Source organism: Cyprinodon variegatus, unplaced genomic scaffold, assembly GCF_000732505.1.
Source record: "Cyprinodon variegatus isolate N-32 unplaced genomic scaffold, C_variegatus-1.0 Scaffold1678, whole genome shotgun sequence".
NCBI lineage: Eukaryota > Metazoa > Chordata > Actinopteri > Cyprinodontiformes > Cyprinodontidae > Cyprinodon > Cyprinodon variegatus.
The window spans coordinates 1084-11731 of NW_015152131.1; positions in this window are offsets into that span (position 1 = coordinate 1084).

Consider the following 10648-nt stretch of genomic DNA (forward strand, 5'->3'; position numbering starts at 1 on the left):
CTGTAGAGATTAAAAATTTAACTGTATGATTGTTAAAAAAGTTTATGTACTTATTTATTGCATTATTCAGGCAGTGGATCAGCCAAAGTCTTTCTTTATCAGCAGAGAATTAAAACCTGCAGAATTTTTGCAACATTGCATATTGATATAAAATCTATGTTTTCATCATGGTAACTGGTTAGAGTATTTCTTTTTTTTTTTTTTTTATCTTCTAGATCAGTGTCTATCTAGATCAGGGGACTTCAATCTTTAAATTTCAAGCAGCCATTTTGCCTTAAGGTTGCTTAGAGCTCGAAATATTATGTGATCTTTTGATAAAACACAACTCAATCACTTATTTTTGTTAAATATCTATTATAAGAATTCTGCTGCTATGTTTAACAGCCGACTGTTTGTTTGCAGTTTAATATTTTTCTATAAAGATGAAGCATTCATTTTCTTTTTTTAAATGTTGACATTTGTGAAAATGTTTTTCTAAACTAAAAACGTGGTTCTTTCAATCAGTTTTGAATATTCTGTTATAACTATTCTTTGAAAAACATGTTAAAGCTTGTAAGCCTGGTATTGATCAAAATCATTATTGGATTATTTACCATTTTTGGCCCCTATTAAGAGCCACTGCAGAGGGTGCAAAGAGCCACTTATGGCTCGGGGCCACAGGTTGCAGACCCCTGATATAAATGCATATCTTCATCCTCGTATTACGCAAGCAGTTGTAATTCTGATGGTAATGAGTAGTTTAATGTCCGCCACTGCCCTCTCCTGGTGAAGATCCTCAGGTTTGACATGTGAACTCAACCTCACTCTTCTGCAGCTGCAGTTCTTTTTATTCTTAGTTTATTTTATCAAAATTAAACAGCTTCCAGATTGGCACAAAGATAAAAACACTTTTTTTTTAATTCAATGCATTATTTAAGGACTTTTTTCCCCCTATTCTTTATCTATTGCCTCTTTTTCTCTGTTCATGTATTTGGCCTGACAGTCAGGCTACTGGGCACAGGAGCCCACTGTGCCAAAGCCATCATGTCACAGAGTGTGTCCACCTGAGCGACCAGTCCGTGGTCAGAGAGAGCGGTGGATGGCAGGTCGTGGGGGAGAAAGGAGATTCTGGGTCAGAGTTGCTGAGGTCTGATGAAGATTAGGTGGGACACCAACTCTGGGCCTCTTCACCGCTGGCTGGTCAGCGCACCGTCATGCACAGCCCTTGTGTGTGTGAGGAGATCAGGTCTGATCCGAGCTGATTTAGTCGTCTCGCTGTCCTCTCAGTTGTGTCTCCTGACAGGCCGTCACACCGTAACCAGGACAAACCCCAGAGAGGGGGAGATCAAAGACACTGTGCACCTCTGAGCTCCGCTCCAAACTCTGAGGAGGTTTCAATCAAACCTAAACAGTAACTGACATGACTGCTTCTTATTTCACACAGCAAACTCCTCTCTTTCAACCCTGACATGATTACTGTTTGTTGTGTGAGTTGCCAATGTATAAATTTCTAAAATATGACTAAAACTGTAGATGAGGATATGGCAGTAATGATTTACAGAGAGTTAGGGTCAAAACTCAGGCAGATAATATCAGTGAACAAAGAAGCAGGACAAGCAAAACTATAGTGGAAAGACAGCAAGCAAGAGAGGAAGAAAGTAATTTTGGAACTAAAGACTAACCAAGTGTATTTTTTTCGTTAGTAACTTTAGAGATTTTATCATTTCCTCGAAGCATAGGAGGCGAGGAGCCCACAGCATCACTCCTTTGATCCGTAGGCAGACTAAAACACAGAGAAGAATCAAATCCTCAAACAAAAAAAACCACTGTGACAAAATTGTTTCTATTGTAGTGTCTGTTTTTCACTTGTGTGAATCTTTTTAGTCTGTACATAGTGTTTAACAAAGTGTTTTATCATATTTACATTTTAAATGTATTATTTGTTCGGTTAGGCTGAGCTTTGAAGCTAAAAAGAAGACAGTTTAAATCAATATTTTTTTAAAATATATATATTTTTTTATTTGCTAATTTTTAAACCATTTCACCTCTTTACAAAGTTTTTAAGACTTTTTTTTAAACACTTTTAGAAACAATTTACATGAGTTGACTAAAGTACTGAAATACAAAACTTAATAATATATAAAAAACAGAGTGATTAAAAAATAAAACAAAAAAAAAGAACTTAATACAATAAATTAAAAAATGTTTGAGATTTAATCCACGTAAATTAAAGGCCAAGGAAAATAAAATGTCTATTGTGAAAACCTTCAAAGCGATCAGTGTTTGATCACATAGCTTCTATCTAAGAGCAAGTTGCTCAACCTCCTGGATTTAGGGGCTTTTAGCTGAAACTGGTCTGCAGATCTTAGCATTTTGAGTATAGAAGTTAGAAATGTAGAAAAGTCCACTGAGGTATTTAAAAACAAAGACATTTTTAAAATCAACCCTATAATCACGGTGAAAGATAGGAAAGAGAAGCTAGTATGCATTATGTGATTATACTTATACCTACCAGTATGGACATGGTTTTTGCATTCTGTACTAGTTGCAAACAATGAATGAAACTCTGATTACAGTATAATGAAATTTAGTAATCCAGCCTTAATTATATAGAAGCATGGAGTAACTTCTCTAGATCCCTGTGAAGGAGATAACTTTTATTTTTGCTGGTAACCTTAGTTGCTTGACTTGATGACAAATCTAATGTTCTTTGCATATTTAAAATATTCATCAAAAGTCAAACCATGGTTAATTGGTTCAATAGGTAAATGAGAGATAGGGTCACAGAAGACCTAAGAGTGAGCTATCTATGCCTGAAAAAAGTATTAAAGCTTAATCTGAATGGTCATCAACAAGGTCAATTCTACAAAAAGAATGATTCACAATTTGAAAATATTTAAGACTCCACAGCAGTGTTTCTCAATTCCAGCCTTGAGGTCCTGTGTAACCTTTTACAAGTGCCCCTGCTTCAACAAACCCAAGTCAATTATTAAGATGATGAGCAAGACTTAGCCCAATCCCAATAACTCAAATTGTAGCTCCTACTTCCTGTTCCTAGCTCCTATACCTCGACCTTTTAAAGGGTCTAAGAAATGAGGTCCGGACTGCTGTGCTGCTGAATCCGGTCAACTCGCACCCTTACGAACGTCATTTCACCACAAAAATGCACATGACTTATACTGATCAAACTTGGAATACAACCGTTCAAAAAATTTAAAAAAAGTAAACAAAGTTACAGCTATGTAGAGAATGGCTAAAGCTATCATTATAAAAGCCAAAACTGGTTCAAATAGAATACATGTGAAGAAATAATGCTTTTTGTTATTTAATAAGTCCTAGGCGGTTAGGAATGTCAGAAAGACCCTTTGCTAGATGAATTGACGAACAGAAGCATTCTTCTTCCTCATCCTAACGCCTTCCTCACTGTCAGCACCATTCAGAATGCATTTATTATGGCAACTGTAGACACACATCCACCATGACTTAAGCGTCCTTACGTGTAGGTTTTTGGATTGAGTCCTTGACTGCATAATCAGTAAGCAATTCAGAAACTTGATTCAGGTGCAAGGAAGCAGAGACATGTCTAAAAGGTGCAGCACACCAGACCTCAAGGGCTGGAATTATAGGATGATAAAAAGTTAAAGCGTAGGATAGCTCAGTAAGGGAAAACTGAATTCTGTAGGTGGGATTAACTGGAAGGTAAAGTGAAGCCTAATATAAAATGAAATATAAATTTCAATGAAACACAACAGACGTGGAGAGATCAGATCAAAGATAGTTGGTCGTAAGGTGCAAAACCATGTTTGGAGGGAACCAGATTACCAAAATAGACAGCAAATACTGGCAGTCAAGAAAAATAGAGGATATGTCATGATTTGAGGTCGTTCTGTGGCTACATAACACGGTTAGCTCGCAGCTATCTGTACACTAAGGAGCTCATGTGCAGCCTAAAGTATTTTAGAGCCTAATATAAGAACATCTGTATCAAAGGTGATGCTTGGTCCAAACTGGGTCATGCAAGCAGGAGCAATAATGTGGAGAATAACTGAGAATTCCATGTTCTAGATAGGATCTGAACTGTTTATTCTTTATTTTTTAACAAATACCTGCTAATCTTCAAAAGAAAGCTTGATGTTGTGGGTCATAAATCCTTTCCACTGTAGCTGCCTGACTTTTTACTAGAAGAGGCGATAAATGAATATGTCAAGGACATAGCATTTATGTGAGTGACTCAAATGTCCTCTGCTGCAGACTGATCTTGTTAAGGGTATTTGGGATCAAGTAAGTGATTGATCTACATGTCAGGTGACTAAATAAGGCTTTTGTCCACATCTCGGTTCAATTATGAAACCTTTGCATGTGTGAGACTAAGGGACACTCAGAGGTGTGAATTGGAGAACATGTTTGTTTATTTCCACTGGTGTCAAAAGTGAAGAACTGCAGACATTGGTGCTTGTGTTTTGCTTTCTATGCTGCTCAATAACAGTAATAAGAAACAAAAATCTTCAGTTCTCTAACAAAGGCAAGCCAGTTTCTATCCAGCTGAGCAGGCTTTGTGGCTGTTGGTCAACATAGTGATGTGCTGATGCTACCTGCAGTGTATTCCCAATGGCAGCCAGTTGTCCTCAGGCCTCCATCAGATCTAACAAATGAGCTTCTCTGCTGGGCAGGTGGCTGCGCCTCCTCCACCACCTTCCGCTGCTGAGAAATGATTCTGGAAGGGTTAACCCCCTCCCTCCTCCAACTACCCACTCCCACCCCCTCTTCTGCCCCTGACTTTCCTCGAAACCATCCACCGCCTCACTCCACCCCACCCATCCTCCATCTCCCCACATCCATTTGCAAATGATCCGGCTTGTCTGCATATTGTCACTTGCAGCCGGCCCGGCCATTCATCACCTGTCAGCGACTCCCGGCGCCCTCCACACTTAATTGTTCCCTCTCTGACCTGCAGAATAGAGAGTGATGTTCCTGCTCCTGGAGAGGAGAAAAAGGGACCGAAAGAAAAATGCAAGAAAGAAAAAAAAAAAGCATGGTCAGTCTCTATTCTTCAGTTTCTAGGTCATATCAGAAGAGCACACTTATGCATACAATATCTATAGCCTCCATCGTCCAGTTTCCTTTTTCTTCTCTTCATTGTTGCATGTCCTCCTCTTCATCCGGTCCTAAGTTCCCAATCAGAGGACATTATTTACTATTTATGATTTATGAAAGCTGATTGAAAAGACCAGTAAAAAACTAATTAAGTTCCTCACTAAGATTTTCTTTCATTCAGCCTAAAACATTTGACTTCTTCAGGTATTATCCATGCAGCTCTGGATACAAAATAATGGTGTCTTAAATGACACCATGTGAAAGTGAGTGCTCTGCTTTTGTGGATTCTTTGTTAAAGGGGAAAGCAGGCCTGGATCTGAATAACTTGACTGGTCTCCAAACAAACTTGCCCTCCTGGAAGACTGTTGAAATATTCCCAATTATAGACAATCTTAAACATAATTTACAGTCTATATAATGAGTCGGCCATTGTAGGCAGTGTATATGAGGGGAAAGAGCTGGAGAATCGATCCGTCATCATTAACTTTGCAGACTGGTGTGAGAAGAACCAGCTGTGTCTTAACACCAGTAAGACCAAGGAGATGGTGACCGACTTCGGGAGAAGACCCCCACCTCACTCCCCCGTGAACATCAAGGGGCAAGACATAGAAACTGTGGAGAGTTTCAGATACCTGGGTCTTCATGTCAATAATAAACTGGACAGGACTCATAACACTGATGTCCTGCATAAGAAGGGCCAAAGCCACCTCCTTCCTGAGGAGGCTGAGGTCCTTTGGAGTCAGCAGGTGCCTACTTAGACTCTCTGACTCTGTGGTGGCATCAGCCCTCCTCAATGCGGTCGTCTGCTGTGCCCCTGGCAGTGCAGGGTGGTTCCGAAAGAGACTGAACAAACAGGTGAGAAAAGCAGTTTCCTTCCTAGGCTGCACTCTGGACATGTTGGAAGAAGTGGTTGAGAGGAGGGTGCTGTTCAAGCTTACATCCATCATGAATAATACTTTCCACACTCTGCACGAGACTGTAGAGGAGCTGAGCAGCTCTTTTATTAGAAGACTTTTACACCATGTTTGTAAAAAGGAGTGTTACCGCAGGTCATTCATCCCTGCTGCAACCAGATTTTAAAATGTGACAATACAATGGTAATTACTATTTAATACCCTGCGCAATAATCGTGTTTTTTTATACCCAGTGCAATAGCTATATAGATAAATACCATCTATATAAGCACCCATGCAAATATCCTGTGCAATAACACAGCATAATAATCCTGTTTAAAAAAACTGAAAAAAAATATATATATATACAGTATATATACAGTATATACAGTGTGTGTGGACACGCACTGTATATACTGTACAGTAGCAGCCAATCCAAATGGCTCTTTCAAGTCAAATACCAGCGGAGTGGTTGCCCACTTACCTCCAACTCCCAGCAACCCAAGGTAATAAATGTGGTATTAAACTTTGATATCTCATCTTTTGAGATGAAATCTTAACATGACTTACCTCACCATGACAGAAAGCTACTGATCCTAAAGGCAGTTGACTTCATTCCTGACTCTGAAACCTTTAAAATACCTTTGTCTAATTAAGACTGCAGTGACCCCCTCTTTTATATATTTTTTTCACTCTAACTCCACCCTTTCACTGAATTACAGGGTCTGACCAGGAGGGGACACTTCCCAATTGATCTTTATGTCCACAAATCATGACAGAACTGATATTTTAGTACAAATGTTGATGTTTAAAAAGGAATTGTAGGGGACCAGCCAAGGGCGCATCAAGGAAAGTGGGGAAATTTTGACACCTTTCTCTTCCTTGTAACTATTTGAGCCGATGTTACGAGTATAGTGCTCCACTGTGAGATCAATAAAGTCACTTAATCAATCAATCAATAAATAAATACTGAATAGTTGAAGTGGTCATAGTTGCATAGCTTGAGCACATAAAACCTCAAGAATGGGTCATTAAATTTCAGATTTGTGTAAAAGCAACATCTTGAAACTTGTCATCTTTTAATTTATCTAGATTTTAATGAGTTTATAATCCGTTTTGAGCATTTATATATTTTTGGAGCTATTTGCAACAAGCCTATAGCATAAGTTGGGGAGTGGAGGCCTGGTGGTTAGGGCATAGAACTTGGAATCCTGAGGTTCTGATTTTGAGCCCCATTACAGTGACTGCCACTCTGGGTCTCTGAGCAAGACCCTTAACTCCTGATTGCTCCCCGGGCACCCCACGATGGCAGCCCACTGCTCCCCAAGGGGATGGCTTAAATGCAAAGGTAAATTTCTCCAGTGTTCTCAATAAAGTTCTGAGGGTTTGGATGTTTCCTGAACAAATTATTCATAAAGGATCCTGTTCAAGTATTGAATATTGGAGCAATACCTTGTTTCTGATAAGCCCCTAACTCTGCTACTTCATGGGCCTTCATCCAGCCAATGACAGAACAGTGGTCTCCAGCAGGCTTACTGTAGTTTGGAGACAAGTAAAGAGCTGATAAATGAAGAATGATTATTTAGGACTCTTATACACTCATCCTTATCTCAGAAAGTTCTGATTAACAACCCTAAGATGGTAATGACAAAACACAACACTGTATTAATCTACTAAGGTTTTTGTAAAGAGGTAAAAGTCCACCGTGTCCTCGTTAGAAGCCAGCTCTCTTCATCACCATCACTATGACATGAGAAAACTTTATCTGTCAGTTATCTTTATGTCTTTGTCAAATTCCCCACCCCTTAAGCCAGGAAAGCTCTTCCATCCATTCACCTGCTGAATAATAAAAAGATGCTTCCATTATAAGATTCCTGCAGTTACATCACTGCCACTCATTTTCCATGGGGAAGAGGAAACTCTGACATGATCATCTGATTGGGCAGTAATGAAGGTTTTTGGCGAAATATACATTTATATTTTTCATTAATTGTTGCACGTGTTAATTATCTCTAATTGAAGTAACATGTCTGTTAGATTGATCAATCAATTATCTGTCAGATGACAGGCTGAGACAAGGCAAAAAAGATAATGAAGCGGTTTGAAGGTATAAGATATGATTAGCATTCGTTAGCCACAGAGAAGATACAGATATAGCAGCTGATTGGTTAGTTTGTTAGTTATTTTTGCCCCCTCTCTTTCCACGGCATAGCTTTGCTTCTGTTTCCAATGAAGGTATCAGTGAAACAAATTATCTGTGATCTTTGCATCAACAAGCAAACATTTCAATCTGAAGTTATTAAAAGAAGCTTATGAGCTAAGAAGACATAAAGAACAGATGTGAACACATGCCTGTCCATCATTTGACCTGTAAATACCTCCTTTCCCTGTGGTGTGTTCCCACAGTGAGCTGGACCAGGCTGAGGCTGCTGATTGGCAGTTTATAATTCATATGGCAGGGTTTTTTTGGGGGGGATTATTGCTCTCAGGTCTGTATGTAGGACTGACACAGTGAGCACTAACAATAGTGGACAAGCCTTGCTCTCCGCTGCCCATCACAGTGCCCATTATAATAATATATTCAAGGATTAAAGGGCTTTTATGTTTGGCAGCAATGAATTATAAATATAGCACTTCAAAATTGAATGGCTCTGAATTAAATGATTTAAGATAATGTTTCTTTTATAAATTTCTAATAGGGCCAGGGGGCAAAAGATGAGCGAAAAAGTGCTCTCAATAAACCCTTTCTCTGCCCAGCTGAAGGTGCAGAGAGAAGAACAATAGATGTATGGAAATATGTCACAAGAGGAAAGATAAGAGTAACAAACTTAAAGAGAAATTATGGATGTTTGTGGATTATGCATTCATCTGGACTTTTTAGAAAAAGGATCATCCACTTGGTTATGAGTAATTCCATTTATTCTCTAAACATCTTGGATGAATAATAAAGGTTTATAATTGCATAATAAGAACTAATACCATTAATTTAATATTACTTGGTTTTAGGTTAGTTTTCTTAGTTTTACCTTTTTATATTGTTAGGAATAAGCTTTATGAATCATATAAAGCCTTTTGAAGGTTGAAACACTTAGGTTTTTAAATGTAGTAATCACATTTTCTTATTCTTTAGTTTTTCCAGCTCATACTTGTCATATGGTAAAAGTTCTGCATGTTTGATTTACTTTCTATCAAATGTAAAAATAGCTAAAGCTGGGAACCTTCCATTAGAATAAATGGGATCACCTTTAGTGACTTAAGTTACAAGGTTAAATGACCTAAGGGTTGTTAAGGCTGCAGGAAGGTGGTTGGAATGGAGAGGTTCTGGGCAGCTTATGGAGACACGTTGGAGAAGGTCATTCTTCCCAGAACTGGATCTGATAAGTGGTATAAATGTGGTAAAAATGATCAGACTTGCAGGAGCTACAACACATTTACAAATGAAAAACTTTTAAAAAATCAATTTATCACATAATACTTGAGAAAGTAGTCAATTACTTTACTGGTAATGGGTTTACTTAAAGGAAAAGTACGGTCAGAAAGGAATAACTAATGGGTCATTATTTATAACTAAAACTAATACATTTGTGGTGATTTAATAAATTTAGAGTTAATCAGTAAAGTTGAAGTTGTCTTTCATGCAGTCAGAAGGTATGATACTGAAAATGTAGTTTCTTACCAAATATATCCTTACAATTTAAGTATTTTGTACTAATATTGTTACACTAAAAATAATGCAACCATTTTTGGCATTATCCTAATCATATTTAGTTACTTTAACACAATTGTTTCATGTTAGCAGGGTAGGACATACAACAATTGTGTTAGAGTTATTAAATATAATTAAGTAAATGCCTAAAGCAGTTGCGTGATTCTTTTTCCAGTGTATGACTATGAGCCAGTCATGGCAGAGACAGAACAAAGTATTAACAAAGAATTATAATATTCCCTTAAGTCTGTTTTTGGTTGGTATTTTACCTCATTTTAATCAGTAATATTATAATTTATTGTCAGGTTTGCTGTTTTTTTAGAGATAAAAATGAACCTTGGATGTTACCTTATGATAATTTTAGAGTAGGATCCAAAGGAAAGCAATATCTGGTTTCTTTGTTGGAACGATATTAGCCAAAACAGTATTTTACACAAACTCAGCGCAAACACTTGAGGGCTCCCCAATTCCCAACAAAACCTCACTGACTTATTAGTTGCAGCTACATTTTTGAAAATTGATTGACCAAAGTAATGAAAAAGCCAGGTCATAGTTGGTGGGCAAGCCAAAAAAATACAGCTGTGCTTAAAAGCTTACATACCCTTCCATCAAAGACAGAAAAATAAGCTGCCAGTAAAATAACAAAATACATAAAATAAAAACGGAAATCATGATATAGAAACACACACACACGCACACACACATGTTGTGTCACAATATCCTTGTGGGGACCTTCCATTGACTTCCATTAATTTCCCACTAATTTATATGGCCTAACCATGACCCTTGCCCTAACCCTAACCATTACCGACACATACCTATCCCTAAACTTAACCTAAACTCAATTCACACCTTAGTCCTAAACCTAACCCCCACCCTAAGAAGAGAAACTTTCCTTATAGGGACCAGTTGTTGGTACGGAAGATTATTAGGACTTTTTTCTCAGAATTCTGAGATTAAAGTCAGAATTCTGACT